This window comes from Carlito syrichta, unplaced genomic scaffold, assembly GCF_000164805.1.
Source record: "Carlito syrichta isolate Samal-C Ts95f unplaced genomic scaffold, Tarsius_syrichta-2.0.1 Scaffold305306, whole genome shotgun sequence".
Lineage (NCBI taxonomy): Eukaryota > Metazoa > Chordata > Mammalia > Primates > Tarsiidae > Carlito > Carlito syrichta.
The window spans coordinates 385,744-408,645 of NW_007249402.1; the positions used below are offsets into that span (position 1 = coordinate 385,744).

General features: G+C 32.7%; 1 pseudogene; it reads left to right on the plus strand.

Moving 5' to 3' along the window:
• LOC110595936 overlaps nucleotides 1–8,551 on the plus strand; it is a 142,524-nt pseudogene extending 133,973 nt beyond the window's left edge.
• Nucleotides 8,552–22,902: the final 14,351 nt, after the last annotated feature.

Below are 22,902 nucleotides of genomic sequence, written 5' to 3' on the forward strand. Positions count from 1 at the left end.
CAGCAGATCGCCGGAGCCCAGCAGGTCGAGGCTGCGGTGGCCCAGAGCGGCCACAGCACTCCAGTTTGGGCGACAGTGAGACTCCAACTAAAAAAAAAAAAAAAAAAAAAAGAAAATCATTTAATGAAATCCACTGTAATAACAGGCTAAAAAAAAAAAAGAAAGAAATTATATGCTCATATTAATTTATGCAAAAAAGCATTCAACAAAAAACAGTAATACCCATTCATGATTGATATCTTAGAAACTAGGAATAAAGAACTTCCCCAACTTAAAAAAAAAAATCCAAATCTAACCTTCTATTTGATGAAACTGAATTTTTGTTTGCAGAATCAGGAATAAGGCAGAACTGTCTGCTCTCATTACTGCTATTTAAAATAGTATGAAGTTCTAGCCATAGCAATAATGCAAGCAAAACGAACAAACAAAAAGAAAATTAAAAAGTATGCTTGAAAAAGAAGAAATAAAGTTATTCCTATTTTAAATGACTGTATTTTTATGTAGAAAAACTTTAAGGATCAAAACAATTAAAAAAACCCCACTCAGAACAAAAAAGTGAATTGTATCAAGATCATAGGATACAGGAAAGAATAAAATAATTAATATGTTTTTATATCTTTGCAATTAACACGTGGAAGCAGAAATTAAAAATCCAATGCCACTTTTGCTTGCTTAAAACGAAAAACTTGGAAATGAAGCAAAAGTTGTTCTAAAAGGGAAATTGAATCGTGATAAAAGCCTGCATCACCAACAAAGTAGGATCCCACACAATCTAACTTTACATCTCAAAGAACTAGAAAAAGAAGCCCAAAGTCAGCAGAAGGAAAAAAATAAATAAATTTCAGAGCAGAAATACATAAAATAGGGACCAGAAAAACAATAGAAAGGATTAATGAAACTGAGTTGTTTTTCTGAAAAGATCATCAAAATTGAGGAAGCTTTAGCTAGACTAATAAAAAGAAAGAAGACTCACATAAATAAGATTATAAATGAAAGAGGAGAAATTATACAAGATACCACAGGAACACACAGACACACACACACACATACACACACACAAACACACACACACACACACACACACACACACACACACACACATCATAAGAAACTTCTATGAACAATTATATACCGATAAATTGAATTACCTAGAAGAAATGAACACATTTTAAGAAATGTACAAACTATAAGGACTGAATCATGAAGAAATAGAAAATATAAGTTGTAACTAGTAAGGAAATTGAGTCAGTAATAAAAAAAAAAATCTTAAAAAGAAAAAAAAAAAAGAGGACCAAATGGTTTCAAAGCTGAGTTCTATAAAACACTTAAAGAAAAATTTTTATTAATTCTCAAGGTTTTCCAAAAATTGGAGCAGGAGGGAATACTTTCAAACTCAAACTCATTTTATAATGAGAGTATTACCCTGATATTGCAGCCAGACAATGATACTACAAGCAAATTAAAAATAAAAATAAAAAGCACAGTTCAATATTCTCAGTGAACATAAATGCAAAAATTATCTACAAAATACTGGCAAACAATTCATTAGCACACTTAAAGGATCATACATCATGAAAAAGTAGGATTTATGCCTGTGATGCAAGGCTGGTTCAACATATGCAAATCAATAAACGTGATTCACCACATTAACAGTATGAAGGATAAAAATCACATGATAATTTCAATAGATGTAGAAGAATCATCTGACAAAATTCAATACCCTTTCATGCAAAAAATTCTCAATAAACAAGTAAAAGAAGAAAATCAGCTCAACACAATCCAAATTTTATATGACAGGCCCACAGTTAACATACTACTAATCAGTGAAAAGCTAAAAAGCTAAAAGTTTTTCCTCTGAGATCAAGACAAGGTCACCTATTCTCATCACTTCTATTCAGCATAGTACTGGAAGTCTTACCCAGAGCAGTTAGGCAAGTAAAAGCAATAAAAGTCATCCGAATCAGAAAAGAAGAAGTAAAATTTTCTCTGTTTTCAAAATGGTATAATCTTATACAGATTCTTTAAAGACTCCATTAAAAAATTGTTAAAATTAATAAAAGGAACTAATAAATTAAGTTTCAGGATACAAAATCTGCATACAAATATCTGTTGTGTTTTTGCACACCAACAATGAATTACCTGAAAAAAAAAAAATCTGTATAAAACAACACCATTTACAATAGCAAAAAAAAAAAGACCTTAAAATAAATTAACCAAGTAGATAAATGTTATATACACTGAAAATTATAAAACATTTGTGAAATGAATAGAAAACTATTATAGCTGGAAAGATATTCTGTATTCATAAATTGAAAAATATTAATATTGTTAAAATATTTGCAGTACTTACCATGATCTACAAAGTCAGTGAAATCCTTATCAAAACTCTACATTTTTTTACAAGAATAGAAAAAAAAATTAAATGCACAAAGAAGCACACACACACAAAAAGCCCAAGAAGCCACAGCAATCTTGGGCAAACAACAGAACTGGAGGCATCACGCTACCTGAATTCAAAATATACTTCAAAGCTCTAGTAATCAAAACTTCATGGTACTGGCATAAAAACAGACACCAGTGGAATACAATAGAGAACCCCAAAATAAATCCAAGCATTCTCAATGAATTGATCTTTTACAAAATTGTAAAGAACACACAATGGGGAAAGGAAAATCTCTCGATAAATGTTGTTGGCAAAATTGAATATTCACATGCAGAAGAATGAAATTGTATCCTTATTGAACCTCATTTACAGAAATCAAATTACAATGAATTGAAGACTTAGATGTAAGACTTGAAACTGTAAACTCCTTTGAAGTAAACATAAGGGAATAGCTTACTTACTTGGTATGGTCAATATGATTTTGGATATAACCTCAAAAACACAGGCAACAAAAACAAAACTAGACAAATGAGATTGCATCAACTAAAAAGTTTCTGCAAAATAAAGTAAATAATCAACATAGTGAAGAGAAAATTTGTGAAATTGAAGAAAGTATTTGAAAACTATACATCTGATTAAGGGCTAATATACACAATAAATAAATGAAGTCAAACAATTCAATAGCAAACACACATATACACACATCACTTTTAAAGTGGACAAAGAATCTGAACAGATATTTCTCAAAAGAAGACATAAAAGCATCCAACAGATATATTAAAAAATGGTCAGCATCACTAATCATTATGGAAATGCAAATTAAAACTATAATGAGATATGACTTCACATCTGTTAGCATGACTATTATCAAAAAGAGGAAGGAGTCACATGTTGAAGAGGATGTGGAGAAAATGAACCCTTATACCCTCTTGGTGAGAATGTTAGTACAGGTATTATGGAAAAAAGAAGGGGGTTTTTCAACAAAATAGAAATAGAACAACCATATGATCCAGCAATCCCACTTCTAGGTATGTATCGAAAGGAAATAAAGCCAGTATGTCATTTTCATGTTGATTGCAGCACTGGTCCCAAAATCCAAGGTGTGGAGTCAGCTTGTAAGTCCATCTACTGATGAATGATACAAAATACATAATACATTTCATGCTTCTCCTGTGGTTGGCAGGATACTTTTTTAAAAGATATATATGAATCTGGAAGACATTAGGTTAAGTAAACTAAGCCAAGCACAGAAAGACAAATACTGCATGATCTTGTTAAACACGGAATATGAAAAAGTTGAACTCATAGAAGCAAAAAGTAAAATAGTGGTTGTTGTGGGTTGTGATGGAGGGAGGGAAAAGAGAGATGTTAGTCAAAATGCACAAAGTTCCAATTCGATAACAAAAATGAGGTCTAGAAATCTATTATACTGCATGATGACTATAGTTAATAATAATGTATACTAAAGATTGCCAAGATTGTATTGTAAATATTCTTAGCATACTCAAAAAAACGATGTGAAGCGATGTATATGTAAAGTAATTTTTTGGCAATCATTTCCCGATATATACATATATCAAAACATTGTATTGTATACTGCAAATATATGCAATTTTTATTTTGTCAAATTTGCCTAAATAAAGGTGTAAAAGTTGATATACTTCTGTGTAAATCTTATGAAATATAAGACACAAACTGAAAACATCACAATAATAATGAAAGAAAATTCTAAAAAAATTGAGACTCATAGTGTGTTCATTGATTGGAAGTTTCAACATAATAGAGATGTTAACTCTCCCAAAATTGATATGGGTTTATGCAACACTTATTAAAACTCCAGCAAAATTTTGTAGATATAGACAGTACTATTTGAAAATTCATAAAGAAACACAAAAAAACTAGATTTGCTATACAATTTGAAAATAAAAATAGAGTGGGAGGAATCATCCTTGATTCATATTTAATTATATAGCTACAATAATCAAGATACATGACATTAGATGAAGATAGACACATAGATCAATGAAACCAGATACAGAATTCAAAAATAGCCCCACAGAAGTATGGCAAACTTATTTTTTGCAAAGATTCAGAAACAATCTAATGATAGTGGTAGAACCATAGTCTTTTCAATAAGTGCTGCTAGAGCAATTAGATATCTGTAACAAAAGAGAAGAAAAAGAGAAAGCAAAAAAAAAAAAAGAAAGAAGAAAAGAAAAGAACTTGACCTAAACCTCTAAACTCTTAAACAAACAAACAAACAACAACAACAAAAAAAACCCAATAACTCAATAAAGATCATAGACTTAAATATAAAACTTTTGGATGATAGCATAAGAGAAAATCTTCAGAATCTAGGCCTAGGCAAAGAGTTTTTAGACATGACATCAAAAATACAATCTATAAAAAAATCAGTAAGTAGGACTTAATTCAAATTTTAAAATGTTAGTTTCGTAAAATACCCTAAGATGATGAAAAGGGAAGCTACAGATTGAAGAAAAATATTTGCAAACCCAGTATCTAACAATGAACTGGCATGTAGAATAAGAACTCTCAATATTCAGCCATTAAAAAAATAACCAATCGATCCAATTAGATACGAACAAAAGGCAAGAAAAGATGTTTTACCTAAAAAGATGTACAAAAGGTAAATATACACATGGAAATATGTTAAACAATATTAGTATTATGAATATGTAATTTGAGACTATTATGACATCACTACACACCTATGGACCAGCTTAAAAACTATAACACCCGCGGGCTCAGGCAATCTACTCACCTCAGCCTCCCAAAGGCACGGGACAGCGACAGAGTGAGACTCCAACTCAAAGAATTAAAAATAAAAATAAAAAATAATAAATAATAAAAACTGTAACACCATGAAATGTTTTTAAGGATGCAGAGAAAATAGATCACTCGTATGTTGCTGGTGGGATGGTAAAATGATATATCTACTCTGGAAAACAGCTTAGAAGTTTCTAAAATAAACTAAATGTACACTTAAACCATATGACCCTATAATTGCACTCCTATACATTTGTCTCAGAAGAAAAAAAAAAAAACACCCAAACGAAAACTGATACACAATTATTCACAGCAGTTTTATTTGTAATAGCCCAAAGCTATAAATAACCAAGTGGCCCCTCAACAAATGAATGACCAAAAATAAAGAAAAAAAAAATGGTGGTACATCCATGCCGTGTATCTCCAGTGAATTATTTTTAGTGAAAAAAAAAAAAAAGCCAATCCCAAAAGGTTACATATTGAATTAGTTCATTTATATAACATTCTTTAAATGTCAACATTATGGAGATGGTTAACAGTTTAGTGGTTGTTAGAGTTTAAAAATCACAGAGCATTGGAGGATTGGATAGTTCTTGAAGTTTTTTTTGTTTTGTTTTGTTTTGTTTTGTTGTTGTTGTTGTCGTTTTGAGTTGGAGTCTCACTGTGTCGCCCACACTGGAGTGCAGTGGCCGCTCCCGGCCACCGCAGCCTCGACCTGCTGGGCTCCGGCGATCCTTCCGCCTCAGCCTTCCCAGTAGCCGGAATTACAGGCATGCGCTACCACGCCCAGCTGATTTTTTAAAATTTATTGTAGAGATGAGGTCTTGCTGCCCAGGCGGGTCTCGAACCTGCGGGCTCAGGCAATCCACTCACCTCAGCCTCCCAAAGGCGCGGGTTTACAGGCTGAGCCACCGAGCCTGGCTTGGATAGTTCTTAACTGTAAAGTGATGACACAACAGTTAGTTTTGCAGGAAAGAATAGTATTTCTGTGTTATGATTACAGTGGTCACTACATGAATCTGCACACGTGATAAAATGACATGTACTTATGTATACACATTGTACTAATGTCAGCCTCCTGGTTTTGATATTGTACTAAAATTGTGTAAGTTAAATCAAGAAACTGGTCTGGCATACCTGGATCCTCTTTGTACTACCTTGACAATCCCCTGTGTATCTAATTATCTCAAAATAAAGTTTAAGAGGCATTAACTACCTGAAAACACAATGCATAAAGAGGAAAATTTTTAAGTAAGCTCTAAACCCACATAGGAAGCTCCATCATTACCTAGTATGTGTATCTAGCTAAATTTTATTAAAACCTATCTACATTAGTGTGTGGCCTACAGACTGACAGTGTCAGCATCACCTGGGAGCTTGTTAGAAACATATCACTTGCCATCTCATCTATTTACTGTATCAGAATCTACATTTTGACAAGATCCCCAAAGATTTGAACATTAAAGTTGAAGTAGCACTGATCAAAAAAAACAAGGGAAAAAAAAGATATGGCATTATTTTATAGTTTACTCAAAGTCTCAGGGAGTTTTGAAAACCCCTAGTCTAATCAACTTGGTCAGTGTACTATTGCTTTCCCGAGAACTGGATAACCCTGGAGACCAAGCTGGGTAAATCTAAGTGATTTAACCTTTGCAGCCGGTAACAAGGCACTGAAGGAATTTGTGATTTACCTTACTGTGCTTTTCTCTCCATGAGGGAAGAAACCTCTCTGGTCCTTATAGCTAATTTAGTAGCGTTCTGTAGTTCTTTCTGTTAAATGTGCAGGAGGAAGATGAAGCATGATTTATGAAGAAACCAGGAGATCTTTTGATCAAGCAATCCTCCCGTTTCAGCCCCTCAAGTAGCTAGGACTACAGGCATACACCACCAAACCTAGTGGATTTTTAAAAAATTTTTTTGTAGAGAAGAGGTCTTACTATGTTACCCAGGCTGTCTCAATCTCCTGACCTCAAGTAATCCTCCCATCTCCGTCTCCCAAAGTGCTGGGATAACAGGCATGAGCCACTGCATCCGGCCTTACTTTTTTATTTAAAAAAAGAAGACTACTATAAATTTTAAGTCAATAGACTGTATTCTATTTAAATCTGATGGTTTTATGATAGTCTGAGCCATGGTTTCTCTTGTAATTCTATATTTTAATATAATATATGCTTGTAGAATTATACATATATTTATATATTTTTGCTTATATATAATTATGTTTTTATGTATAGCAATTATATTTAATTCCTTGGAAATGAACTTTTCAGTAGGTTACAGAAGAATTGTTTTTAAAGAATAGCTTCAAAATAGTAAATTTTTATTTTCTTGACAGCTGAGACATTATCTGTTAAGAAAGAATTCCAGAGGGAGAGGCTAGTAGGGAGAAGTGAGGGAGAAGCCGCTGGATATCCTGCGGGACCTACACGTGCTGTTCTTCCAGCCCTGCCTCTAGGTCTTGCTGAGGTACTATTCTTCGCTTGAGACCAGCAGATTGATGACCACATTTTTTGCATTCTCCAGCCAGGATATGTTATATTCCTTAGATATGGTGAACAAAGACAACATAATAGGGTAGATTTACTCTTGCAAGTCCTTCCCACAGAAAACAGTGAGATCAAACCTCAACTGCTGTAGTTTCCGAGTCTCATCATACCTGGGTATCCCACTCCATTCACTCCATCAAAGAATCCTGGAACTGCTCATCCACATGGCAGTGGTCACAAAGCAATGACCAACATTGACCTTTCATGCTTTTTGTTCTTGGAGATGACTGATTATTCATGCGTAGTTCTTCTTGGAGATGACTTCAGCGAGTAAATAAAGAAACTTGGTTAGCGGGCTTGAGAGCACTTCAACTGGGAGATGAGAGGAGGATCTACTTTTTGTGGCATTGCTTCATTATGTCTGATAGGGAAACCAAAAGTTCTTTTTCAGAAAAAGGTTTGAACAGGATAAAGAGGTGGTGTATAATGAGACCCAAAATGATCATCATGGAAGACCCGGTAAACCTGTAGACACCTGCTATTCTTTTTGGGTGCGAGCAACTCTAAAGCTTCTGAAAAATTTCAATACACTAACTTTGAGAAAAAAGAGAAATTGCATCTTATCAATTCAAGATCTCCTTGTACGGGAGGATTTGCCAAATGGTCAGACAGTCATCCAGATGCTTTGCATGCATACTTTGGGATCTGTGGCCTGTCACTACTGGATGGAAGTGGAATTTGTAAAGTTCGGATTTCTGAAAGCCTGTTAGATTTCCATCAAAATTGGGAAACCAAGGATTCTAAGCAGTCCTCAGAGAATGCACATATCTCCACATGGCTGACTTCAGTTTGCGAGAGTGGGGGGGTTTGTGGCACAGCTCTAGCTCAAGGTTAAAAGCTATGTATAACCAAGTGTGCTTTTTTTTTTAAAGAGGTAGAGTCTTACAATCAAATCTCATACTGATGTCACTTTGGCCTATGATCTTGAGCCCATAGCCTTTGTACTGGGTCTCAAGAAAATCTTGGTTGAAATTTGAGCCACAGCTCTGTCGTGGTTCTTAAATGATTATACTGTATTTCTAAGAAGTTATTTGAGGCAAATTAACCATATGTATGTAGGTTGTCTTTTCAAAAACTCTTCAGTACAAATTATATCTTATAAAGTGGACATTAATCTTCAAAATAAGTTTGTACTCGCTATAGCATTGATAATCTTCAGGTGAACACTTAGTGATCATTTAAACAGCTTGACTGCTGATGGGAGAAAATTTGCTTTAATGAATTAAGAATCTGGGATTATTCTTTGAAAACATATAAATACCTGTAAGTAAGAGTGACTTAGTTTGTTTTATTCTTAAGTAAACTGTGCCAATTAAACTTGTGTGGCCTACAAAAATGCAATCAATAACTTCATAGTAAGAATAAATAGACAACTAATATGGTTTTCTAAAGGGAGATTGTTTTAAGAAGAGTATTATGTAACTGAGGGAAAAGTAATTTAACTGTATGTGATGATATATGAGAAAGTTTTGTGCTGTGTAGGTCACTCATTTAGACACGGCTGTGGTGAATACAGTTTGTTTTCTTTTATTCTCAAATCATTAGTTGCCTTTTTTTGCTTCCTGGGGAAAAACAATCTTTTTTTATCTAGAAGGAAAGACATTTAGTACTTTTATTTTTCTGAGATATGTGATACTGTAAATTGTACTTTTGTAACTGAGTTATTTTTAGTCATTTGGATGTTTTCTTTTTGTAGTTTGTTTCCCCTAGCGTGATAGCTGTTCTAATTTCAAACTAATAACTTTCTATTTTTTTCAAGTCAAATACTAAAACAGAACCACTCAAATAAATTCAGTAGCGCAACTCTGTACATGGTCATTTATATTTTTATATTTTCAAGTGAGAGGAAAATGTAACCATTTAGGGGGTAAAAACTGCAGTTTGGTTTTGTTCGTTGTTTTCTGAAGCCTATGAACTTGCTAAGTATAAAAAAGATAGTGTAAATCTTTTTATTGGTAATCCATTGATCAATAGGTGATATTTATCACTTGCAAAAAAGAAAAGAAAAGACGAAAGAGTTCCTTTCCTTTGGCAAAGTGCCAGTTAGACTCTTAGAAAATGAAAGCTTGAAGATATGAGTTAGAGGCCTAGTCAAAAAAAAAAAAAAGAAAAGAAAAAGAAAGAAAGAAGAAAATGAAAAAATATATATATGGACAAAGAGAGAGAGTTAAGCTAATCCTAACAGGACAATTTGAAAAATTTCTACAAGATAGGAGCAACACTTGCAAAGAGACAAGAGGGGTACAACTCCATTCGGGCAAGAACGCTCCTCAAAACTGCTCTACTAGACAAACTTCCCCAGCAATATTCAAAGGCTCCACATCCTTATGAATCTCCACATCCTTACCAACATTTGGCATGATCGAGTATTCTGTGTTATGCACACGGTAGGCTCTCTTAATAAATGTAGCATATTGTACATGATCACGTGTAGATGACCAAAGCATGAGGAAATTAATGAAGAAGCTGAATTGTGGATCACATCAACAATACATAAAACAGAGATAGCATTCATAGAAGAGATACAGATAAAAGTAAGCAAGAGAACAAATATTCCAGCACATCTGCAGAAATCCTGAAGATGGCTCCATGTAAAATGTAATCTGAAGATTTGAGTCAGTACTACCTAAACACGAAGGAGAATAAAGTTACTGGATTATATCTGGTTATCATAGTTAAAAAGGAGATATACAACAACTCTTTCCTGATGAAAACAATATGTTGTAATTACTTTTCAAGGGTAAAAACAGAATTATTACCTGCAATATTGGAGAATAGAAGCAAAATGCAAAGATGCAAGAAAAATAAATGTAATTTTAAATTTTGATTATAATATTTCTTCTTGTGTGCCATCTTTTAATATCATATAAGCTGCTGTTTTCTTAATGCATATACTTTTTTTGTTTGCTTGTTTATTTGAAGGAGGTGTGGAGTTGCATCTTACTCTGTAGCCCAGGCTGGAGTTGAGTTCATGACCATAACTCACTGTAACCTCCAACTCCAGGGTTCAAACATCAAACAATTCTCCTGCCTCAGTCTCCAAAGTAACAGGACTACAAGTGAACACCACTATGGTCAGCTAATTAATTTTTTTTTTTTTTTTTTTGTAGAGACAGGGTTTTACTGTGTTGCTGAAGCTAGTCTCAAGTTCCTGGGCTCAAGTGATTCTCAGGCCTTAGCCTCCCAAAGTGCCAGGATTATAGATGTAAGCCACTCTTCCTGGCCAACTTGTATAATTTAGTATTTTTAATGTAATGTGTATATATGAAAAAAATGAGGGTCATTAATGATGCTTACAGCTGAAATGTCCATTTTGGTTGGCTTACTCTTATGTCCTATTGTCAATGTCTCTCCATTGACTTTGGACTATTAGGGATAATATGCAGTTTTCTGTTTATAAAAAAAGAAAAATTAAGGAATAGTATGAACCATTTAGAAACTGTTTTATCCTTTTATTTCATTTATTTGTCATTAAATTGATTCCTCTTATTTCTAAATTCTGTGTACTTCTGGAGATATTATTGTTATCATAAAAATCATACCAAATCCATTAATAAGACCCCATTAGAAAAATGCATAATCTCATTTAAAATTTTCTAGTCATTAATTCATGCTATTTCTGAAACTTAATTTTATAACAGGTGTCTATATCAAAATTTTTTTCTTTGGAATAGTCTATGTGATATAAAGAAAGCACATTTCACTCTGAATAACATAAACAATGTTCAGTAAATAACTTAAAGACATATCCTATACCATATAACGTCAGATTGAGTATTTGAAATACACATTAACAAAGCATAATATAAATTCTTGTTAAGGCCTTCATTAATCGATAGAGAATGACACTGTATCCATCATTCAAGAAAACTGGGATTACAAGAAAAACAAAACAAAACTTCTTTTCCACTTTTTAATTCCTTAGTGTATGAAGAATGAAACATAATCAATATTATGAATCAGCAGGAGGAATGTTGTGGTCTACATTTTAACGTTAATTGTTTTGTTATATAGGATGACAAAAAGAAGCAGAAAAAAAACAGATAACGTTGAGGACAGCGATAGAAATAGATATAAATTGAAACTGTACTGAATAATATAGTGTATATCTACATAAAATGTATTCTTTTCAAAATACTTGTTGAGTAATTGTCTTTAAAAATATATAAAGAATTTTAAGTTTAAAAGATGTCATGGAAACTTGGGTGGCAGTTCTGATATTGTCAAACATAAGCTTTATTTCATTCAGAAAATTTCTTAAAAGCTTAAGACATCATTTGCTTCATTACTGGACTGAGAATTTAGGATTTATATAGAGAATATTTAGGAATATGTTAAAACTTAAAATTCTATAACCGAAAATAACGTTATTCTTAGAAAAAGCTGTTGCTTCTTATGGCATTTACCATATAAATAAGTGGAGCTTGTTGTGTGTCAAGTCATGTTGATGAGGCTTCATTTCTTTATTCTCTTCTTCAGTCATTCATGTATTTTTCATGTATTTATTCAGTGTCTGGCAGATGGGAGGCTCAATACTAAACTCTACGAACACAGCAGTGAACAAAACACTTACAGTTACACACAGTCTAGTGAAGCATTTCCAATCTTTGGCTTCTGAATCCTTCAAGGTTTCATTAATATGTTTCAAAGAATTCTTTTTCTAAAGGTAAAAATGGACTGGGCTTAAACTTTGTATTTTTTTAGTAATACAGTAATTTACAAATATTCTTTAAAATGAAACCATTTAAGAACCTCTGAGAACAAATGGAATAAACTGATCTCAGGATAAGTGAGAAAAAGATGAGCTTATTTATTATTTGAAAATGTGATGTATCTGGGTCTTATTCACTAACAGGTTTTTATTTTTTTATAGGCAATCATTGATTTTTGTTGTTTTTGTTTTTATTGTGGCAAAAAGAAATAACATGAGATCTAATCTCATAACAAATTTTAAAATGTAAAGTACAGTGTTGGTAAGTAGAAGTGCAATGTTGTACAGTAGATCTCTAGAACTAATTCATCTTGCATAATTAAAATTATATACAAGTTAATTAGAAACTTAAAATTTGTTTCTCTCCTCCAAGCTTTGTCATTCTATTATTTGCTTCCATGAGCTTGACTATTTTAAATACATTACATAAACAGAATCATGCAGTACTTTCCTTCTGTGATTAGCTAATTTCACTTAGCATAATACCGTCAAGTCTCCTCCATATTGTTACATATTTCAGGACTTCCTTCTCTTTCAATCTCAGCAATATTCCACATATGCGTATACTACCTTTTCTTTATCCATTTCTCTATTGATAGATATTCATTGCTTCCACATCTTGGCCATTATGAATAATTCTGCAATATTTATGGAGGCTCATAGATGTCTTCAAGACTCTTATTTTAATTATTTTGGATGAATAATCAGAAGGGTGAATGTTGATTATATGATAATCCTATTTTTTTGAGAAACCTCCATATTGATTTCTATGTTATTTGCACCATTTATTGGGTCAATGCATAAGTTCATGGCATTTTTTGCTTGTCCTTAAAATGCAAAGGTTACCAATTCTCAGGTTGACTGATGTTGAGTCATCATGAATTAGAGTTTAAAGACTTCATCAAAGTCTGATAGTCTTCCTGAACGTGGAGAATCACTCAGGTCAAAGTGGCTGTCTTTGAAACAACAAAACCATTTTCTTATCATGCTTTCCCCATTGGCATTCTCCCTGTACATTGCACAAATATTTTGAGCCACCTCTGCTACCTTTATGCCTCTGTTAAACTCAAACAGAAGAATAAGTCAGAAGTGTTCATTTTTTTCCACTTGACATTCCATTTTCTTTACCCACAAATAGCACTAACATTCTTCAAATCTACAAAATCCAAGGTGTATTCACAAACACAACATTGTCATTCCAAATGACAATCAACAAACTCCCAACACTGCGGTGTTGCTATGCCAAAAACAAACACGACAAACTCATTAGTTGCTACTAATAGTACACTAGGAATCCAATTCTCCAAATTCTCGTTATCTTTTTTTTATGACTAATCTAACATGGGTAAGATAATATATCATTGTAGGCTTGATTTGCATTTCCTTAGTGATTAGTGATGTTGAATATCTTTACAATATATTGTTGGCCATTTATATGTCCTCTGTGGATACATTTTAATGTATTTTTACATTTTGGGGGGTTATTTGTATTTTTGTTTATTTTTACTATTGCATTGTAGACATTCATTATATATTCACCCCTTATCAGTTATATTATTTGCAAATATTTTTCCTCATTCTATAAATTGCTGTTTTACTCTGTTTGTTGATGTGGTTTCACTGCTTTGTTTTTGCTTTTGCTTCTTGTGCTTTTGGTCTTGTATTTAATAAATCATTGCCAAGTCCAATGTCATGAAGTTTTTACTGTGTTTTCTTTTTTTTTATAACTCTTAAATTTTTTTTATTTTAAAATTGTGGGATACATTTCAGGGTTAGATATACAAATATTCACTGTGCAGGTACCCTTGTTGATGAAGCATGCCCTCCCTCCCCAGGCAGATTTCCACTACTGTCCATCCCACCTCCCTGTACTGTGTTTTCTTTTAGATGTTTCACAGTTGCAGGTATTATGCTTAAGCATTTAATCTACTTTAAATTAATTTTGCACATGGTGTACGATAAGGGTCCAGTTTTATTCATTGGCATGCGGATATTCAGTTTTCCAAACACCATTTCTTTCAGAGACTATCAGTGTTTTGCATTTGTTAGTGCTTAGGTCTTTCACCTCTTTGGTAAAGTTAATGACCAAATAGTCTATTATTTTTGATGCTGTTATGAATAAAATAGTTTTTTTTAACATTTTTGAGTAATTCAGTATTAGTGTATGGAAATGTGATTGATATTTCTTTGTTAATTTTGTGTCCTGCAACTTTACTGGTTTTGTGTATTAGTTCTAACAGTTTTGTGTGTGTATAAGGATGTCTTTTGGGTTTCCTACATATAAGATCATATCATCTGCAAACAGATAATTTTGAACAAAACATTAGCTAGACTAACTAAGAAAAAAGAAGATTGGAAAACTCAGTTAAAATCAGAAATTAAAGGGAGACATTACTACTAAAAACAAAAAAATACAAAGGGTTAGAAGAGACTACTACGAATACTTATATATCAGCAAATTGGAAAACCTAGAAAAAAAGGGTTATGTTTCTAAAAACAGGCAATCTATGAAGACTACATTATAAAGAAACAAAAAAATTATAGCACATCTATAACTCATAAGGAGATTAACACAGTAATCAAAAAACTCACAACCTCACAACCAAGAAGACCCCAGAACCCAATTGCCTGACTGATAAATTCTACCAAACATTTAAAGAAAAATTGTCAAACCATCCCAAACTCTCCCAAAAATTTGAAGAGGAAGAAAGTTTTCTAAATTCATTTTATGAGACCAGTATTGCATCGATGTCAAAACCAGACAAAGAGACTACAAGAGAAGAAAACTACAGGCCAATATTCCTGGTAAAATAAGATGCAAAAATTCTCAATAAAATAAGAGGAAATAGAATTCACCAGCACATTCAAAGGATCATATAATTCAATCAAATGAGGTATATCCCTGTGCTGTAAGTATAGTTCAACTTGGAAATATCAATTAACATGATTCATCTTTATTAACAGAATAAAGATTAAAATCACACAATAAACATTAAATAAACATTAAAATTCTCTCAGTAGTTGTAGAAAAAAATTGACAAAAATAAACACTGCTTCATGATAAAAAAAAATTCTTGATAAACTAGAAACATAAAGAATGTACTTCAAAATAATAATGGTCAGTTAGGACAACCCTAAAGCCAACATCATGGTGAAATAGTGAAAATAGAAAGATTTTCCTGTAAGATCCGGAATAATTCTAGGATGCCTAGTCTTGCCAATTCTATCCAACATAGCACTGAAAGTCCCGGCCAGAACATCTAGACTAGAAATATAAACAAAAAACATACAAACCAAAAAGGAAGGTGTAAAAACACCTCTGTTTACAGATGACATGACCATTGATTTATATGTATCTTTTTACTCAGTCACTTGTTGAATTATCTCAGTGTGTGAAACACTTGTTTTCTTTCAATTTGATCATGGTAGTAGTAGTTCTTAAACAGTTATTTTTATTATCTAGTGTATATTATTTGTGTCCAAAACTGGTATATAGATAAACCAAAAATTAATTATATGTGACTGTAATGTTGAACTACAAGTTAATGAGAAAATGCACTATAAAATTATTGTATATATTATCTTAACATTTAAAGGTGCAAAGCATGTGGTTTGTCTTATCAATATATTTATGTAGTGTAATAGGTATTTCAAAACTTTATAGATGAGAAATATAGTGACTAACTATATAAGACTTTTTATTTATTTCAAATTAGTATTTCCACATTATAAAATTTAATTTCTTAAGAAAACCTTGCAAATAGAAGTCATACTTCTTTTCTTTTACTGTGGAACTTACAAATAAAATTAAAATTATTTCAATATTAGAGATGATGGATTTAAGACAGAGAATAAGTCTTAATTTACTGTATGTTTTAGAAATTAAAACTCATATAAAAGAATAAATCAATGATATTAGTAATTTCTCAAACATACAATAATGATAGGAGGGCAGAGGGAGTTAAGCTTACCAGACATTGAAACATACTATAACAAGGCACAGATTTACAAAACAAAGTCAAACTTTGGAAATATGTACAAGTCTGTGATAAATGTGTGCATAGTGGTTTACTTTAAATCAGTGTAAAGAAAAGATTGATTGCATTATAATTTCTATAATGAGGAAATTGGAATATCATATGGAGAGACATAGAGACAGTTTTAACCTTTTTGAAAAAATATTCACTGCATATAATTTATAAAAGTTTAAAGAATGCTTGAATAAATACATAAGAACATCATGAGATATTATAATTTGCCTGATAGCTAGAAATATTTCATATGAGTTTTAAAGACCAGATGGCTTTCCAGCAGAATTATACACAACATACAAGAAGGATGATACCTGATACCAATCCTATCGAAAGTATTACGGGAAATTGAGAAAAATGGAACTCTCCCCAAATTATTTTATGAAGCTAATATTACACTGATACTCAAACCTGGTAAAGACTGGGCAAAAAAAAAAGAGAAATACAGATCAATCTTCTTGATGCACAAAGATGCAAAAATTAGCAATAAGATTCTAGAAATTAGAATCCAAAAACACATCTCAAAAATTATCCACCATGACCAAGTTGGCATCATTCCTGGGATACAGGGCTGATTCAACATTCAAAAGACTAAAATCATAATTCAATACAATAACAGATGTAAAAACAAGAACCACATGATCATATCACTAGACACAGAAAAAGCTTTTGACAAAATCCAGCATCCCTTCTTGATAAAACCCTTGAGCATCTAGGCATAGAAAGACCATTCCTCAAAATAGTAAGAGCCATCTATGATAAACCCACAGCAAACATACTGCTCAATGAACAGAAGTTAGAAGAAGCATTCTCCCTGAAAATTAGAACAAGTCGAGGCTGCCCGCTCACTCCTACTGTTCAACATAGGGTTGGAAGTCCTTGTTAGAGCAATAAAGCAAGAAAAGAAAATCAGGGTTCTCCAAACAAGAAAAGAGGAAGTTAAGCTATCCTTCTTTGTGAACAATATGATCCTATACCTTGAAACCAAGGGAGTCAACCAAAAACCTGCTTGCACTGATAAATGCCTTTGGTAATGTTTTGGGATACAAAATCAATGTGCAAAAGACAATGGCATTTCTATACATCAGTAATAGAACCAGATAGAGAACCAAAGAAAAGGCATAATACCATTCACAGTAGCAACACGAAAAATATGTCTTGGCATCTTTCTGACCAAAGAAGTGAAAGACACTTGCAACAAGAACTATCAAAACTGCTCAAAAAAATCAAAGAGAACACAAACGAAAAAACTTTCCATGCTCATAGTTTGGAAGAATCGATACTGTCAAGCTTTCCATCCTATCCAAGGCAATCTACAGATTCAATGCAATACCCATCAAATTACCAGCATCATTCTTTTCAGACCTGGAAAAAACAATACAGAAATTAATATGGAAATATAAATGACCACGAGTACCCAAAACAATCCTCAGCAAAAGAAACAAAGTGGGAAGTGTCACATTTCCAGACTTTAAAATTTACTACAAGGCTAAAATAATCAAAACAGCTTGGTATTGGTACAAGAACAGGCATATAGAACAATGAAACAGGATAGATATTTTGGAAGCAAAACATCAATTTTTAAAACAACTCATCTTTGACTAATCCTCCACCAACAACCACTGGAGAAAGGAGAATCTATTCAGTAAATGGTGTTGGGAAAACTGGCTAACTACATGCAGAAGAATGAAACAGGACCCCAACATCACCATATACAAAAGTCAACTCTGAATGGATCAAAGATAAAGAATAAGAATCTTAGGAGAAAACACAGGAGACACCCTTATGTACATTGGAATAAGCAACCAATTATTGATCATAACCCCAGAAGCATATGCCAAAAAAGATAAGATTGACAAGTAGGACCTCATCAAACTGAAAAGCTTTTTCACAGTAAATAAACCATCAAGAGGGTGGGGAGACAACCCACAGAATGGGAAAAAAATATTTGCTAACTGTATATCTGACAAAGGTATAATATCCAGGATCTACAAAGGAACTCAAATGAGCAGAATGGAAAAAAAAAAAAAAGACCCTCTTAAAAAATGGGCAAAAGACATGAGTAGATAGTTCCCAGAAGAAGACATTCAAGCAGCCAACAGATACATGAAAAACGCTCAGCCTCACTTATCATCAGATAAATGTAAATCAAAACCACATCCTCCGACAATGATGACCATCATTAATACATAAAAAACAGATGCTGGCGAGAGTGTGGAGAAAAGGGAACACTTCTGCCCTGTTGATGGGAGTGCCAGCTAGTTCAACCTCTATGGACAACAGTGTGGTGATTCTTTAAAGAACTAGAATTGATCTTTCATGCAACCCAGCACTCTCCCTCCTGGAAATATACCCAGAGGAACTCAAATAATTCTACAAAAAAAATGATACTTGCATATGCATGTTTATTGCAGCACTATTCACAACAGCAAAAACATGGAACCAACCCTGTTGCCCATCAAAAGTTGACTGGATAAAGAACATGTGGCACTTATACAGGCAGATATAAAGAAGGACAAAATTATGGACTTTGCAGCAATGGAGAACTGTATACCACATGTTGTTGCTCAGAAATGGGTCCGGAACATTTATCACAATATTGCAAGAGAGGGATTGGCAGCAGCAGGACATGGCCAAGGGAGGGGTGGGGGACAAGTAACAACACTAAGGGTACCTGAAGCTCAACCAGGGGAAATGAGGGCCAATTGGAGGCCCAAACCTCACCTGCATGTAGACTATTTATATACCTAACCTATACCTAACCCTGATTTGTACCTCATATATTTATAATAAAATATATTTTAATAAACAAATAAAACAAGTCTCTGTGTTTCATCTCTTTCTTTCAGAACACTATTTTTATTTTGGGGTTTTACATTATGTATATGGATTGATATAGGGGAAAGTGCTTTTTCATCATTTAGAAACTTACTATGCAGACCATGATATTTGCTATATTTGTTTATGCCATCTTTAAGGTATTTCAGTAATAATTTAGATGATATGTTTTCACATATCACACATGCAAAAAAATAATTTTTAACAAATCACATATATCTCCACGTAGTGCTTCATGTTGTATTTATATTTAGAAATTATTTCTACATATGTAAGTTTAGATCATTATTGCTCTTGTTTGTAATAATATTTTGTTGTTGTTGTTATTCTTACAGGAATAGATTCAATGGTCACCACCGGGTGTTTTGGAAAAACAGTTTCAATTTTCTCTTTAATGAAGATCAGTATTTAGTATTTTCCAAAGGAAGGGCTGTGGAAACTAATTCTTATAAATTTCGGCTACTATTTTTCTTGGACAATAGTTTGTTTACAACAAAATATCTTGGAAAACATCTTATTTGCTACTATTTCTGTCATTGAATGTTGTAATGGAGTAGTTGGATATAAGTCTCACATTTCCCATAAAGATGACTATAACAACTTGCCTCTCTGCATTAAATATTACTTACTTATATTAGATTTTCAGTACCTTTAACAAGAAATGTTTCCTGTTGATTATTCTATGTCCAAATCTATTTCTCCCTTTGGAAAAGATATACCCATTTACTTGGCATGGATAAGTATTTATTATTTTCTGTACTTTTTCTCCTCAATTTTTCATTTTTTGTCTGTTATTTTAATTATTTTCTCAAAAATAGCAATTAGATAACAGCTGCATTTCCTTTCCTGTCTTCCATTTCAACTATTTATCTCAGAATTTTTTTAATACTTTATTAATTTTCATTTCTTTCCTTTCACTTTTCATCATACCTTTTACCTTTCCTTTCATATTAACAGTTTTGTGTTCTTTTCTGCAGTTTTCATAGTCGCCTAAATTCTATAATGCCTTTGTACTTTTATCCATTTCTTTTTTAGATCTACCAGTTTATTTCTAACCTTTTATTTTCCAGTAATATTTTCCTAAATTTTTAAAGTTTTTTATGGTCTCATTATAGCAGTCATTGTATAATTACATTTTTTAGCATAAACATGGGTATAGGGAGAGTACTTTTGTCTGTGACTAGATTCTGGAAAGACTGATGAAATAAATGCACTGATTGCCTCTTGCTATCTTAGTTCCAGTCCCACCTCCTTCTATGTTCTCTCCTTATGAAAATGTCTGGAAGCTTCAGAACTATCTTCCCTAACATCATTTATAGCAAGACTCTGAGTTAGATTTCACCAATAAGATTCAATCACTTGAAATTAGGAAACCAAAATAGAAGTAGAAGCCATTGTTGCTTTGGCTGTGATAGAAATCTTGTGGGGTTTGGAAGATATCTAATGGTACATTTTTCTAGAAGCATGTGGTCTTCTTCCACGAATAGATCATTTTATTGTATCAGGTAACTGAGATCATTAATGTTGGTTTGCTATAATTTCTGCATTTCTAATAGCACCTTTCCTGGTTATTGAAATCCATTTCAAGCCCTCTGGTAAGTCTCTAATACCCTGAATATATAACTTTCTGATGAAATATCTTGGTTAGATTCTATTCCCCTAACTAAACCTGAGCAAGATAGTCAGCAGTTTTGAACTTTCTTGAACCTAGGTCACAGTCATGTTTTAATATCAACACACATCCCAGTCACTGACTCAGAAGTCAATGATTCAAGTTTTGGCAAGAGTTGTGATAGTGGCAATAATTTGCAGAAGTAGTGGTTGCAAAAATTTTGGCTTCAGCATCTAGTATCCTGCAACTGTGCAGTAGTCATAGAAAATGCAGTGTATTTTTGCCCTGAGAGGATTGACACTGAACTAATTATCTACTATGATTTTAGGTATTTTCCTTGATTATGTAACCACACCACATTCTTATTTCTTGAACAATCTTGGACTTTCGTTTTCTACTTAATACTTTCCTTTTCCTATGTGAATTTGGCAATTTGTTTATTCCATACATGTTCAATATCAAAACTTGAATGATAGAACAACTATGCTTGCAGTGATTATAGACAGAGTAGACTATCTGAACACGACTGGGAGAAAGTATTTGGACTGGTGAGATTAAGAACAGTGATGATCCTGTTAAAAATAAGGGATGACCTTATGGCAGTACAAAGATCTTGCTTTGTTTCCCAGGCTGGTATCAAACCACTAGCCTCAAGCGATTATCTAATCTCCGCCTTCCCAAGTGTTGAAATTACAGGCATGAGTCACCACTCCTGATCTCTTTCTAAAGGTCTTTAACAACCTTTCCTAATGAAATCAGCTTGCAATTGGAAAGCAATATTACTCAAGCCCCATTCATACTGTCTCTCATTTCTCCAGATTAAACCAGATTAGAACATATTTGTAAATCAATTACAAAATCAAGTTTAGGAACAGAAAATGTTTACACATAAGGACTGTAAGATTATTGTAAATCTTATAATTTAGAAAAAACGCCTAAAAAGTATATTAGTTAATGATTTCTGAAAACTATAGAAAATTAGAGTTGATCATATTTTTAGTTTGAATTGAATTTGAATCTGAATACACTTGCCAGATACTCATATTCTGCTTTCAATGTACTATGTCAAGTGGATGGGAGTATTTATCAGTGATAAAATTCATCAGATGTTCTCCTGACATCACCTGGAAAAATGGACTCCTTTTAGGAAAGAATAAGCAATGAGTAATAACCCATTCTCCTTGTCATCTTTCTCTAGACCCCTTTATACTACCTTTTTCCTTCTCATAGTACCCATCACCATTGAACATGTCATATATTCATCCAGTTTATTTATTGCTTGTCTCATTTTATTAATATGTTAGTGCTATACGATAGAAATATTATCTGTTTTGTTCACTGTTTTCTCTTTAGTCTAGAAAAACATCTGAAATAGAATGTATTCTCAAAAAGTATTTTGTATTGAATAGATAAATAAGATATATACAATGAATAATGAGTGGATGATTTCAAAGACTCTGGGGGAAGGATGATTCTCTCAAATATTCTGTTTAAATAAAGAGTATGAAAGATTAACATTTTTAGGTTTTTCAATGGGTTAAATTCCAGATAGCATCTAGAATTATGCTGAAAGAATGTTTTAATTCTTTCAACCACACAAATAAAATAATTGACCAAAATTCAAATTTCAAATCTTTTGTTGTCAAATTTCAATATCACTTAAATTCATATCCTTCTAGACATCATGTATGAACATTTGAGAATTGATTGAAAAAAAGGGAGCAATCTGAAGGTTTAGACTTATTCATTCATTTAGTGAATCTTTGTTGAGTGCTTTTATGAGCATTATGTGTAACATCCTGTTCTAGATTCTAAAGAAAACAGTCACTTCTTTCATGAAAGTTATCTTATGATGAAGATTCTCCCAAGCTTGCAAAGTTATTTCTCCCTCTCCTTTCTGAGGGTTTATTTTTTTTTTAAGATAAATTCTTTCTCTGTTGTGCAGTGTGATGGTGCAGTCATAACTCACTGCATCCTTCAGCTCTTTGGATAAC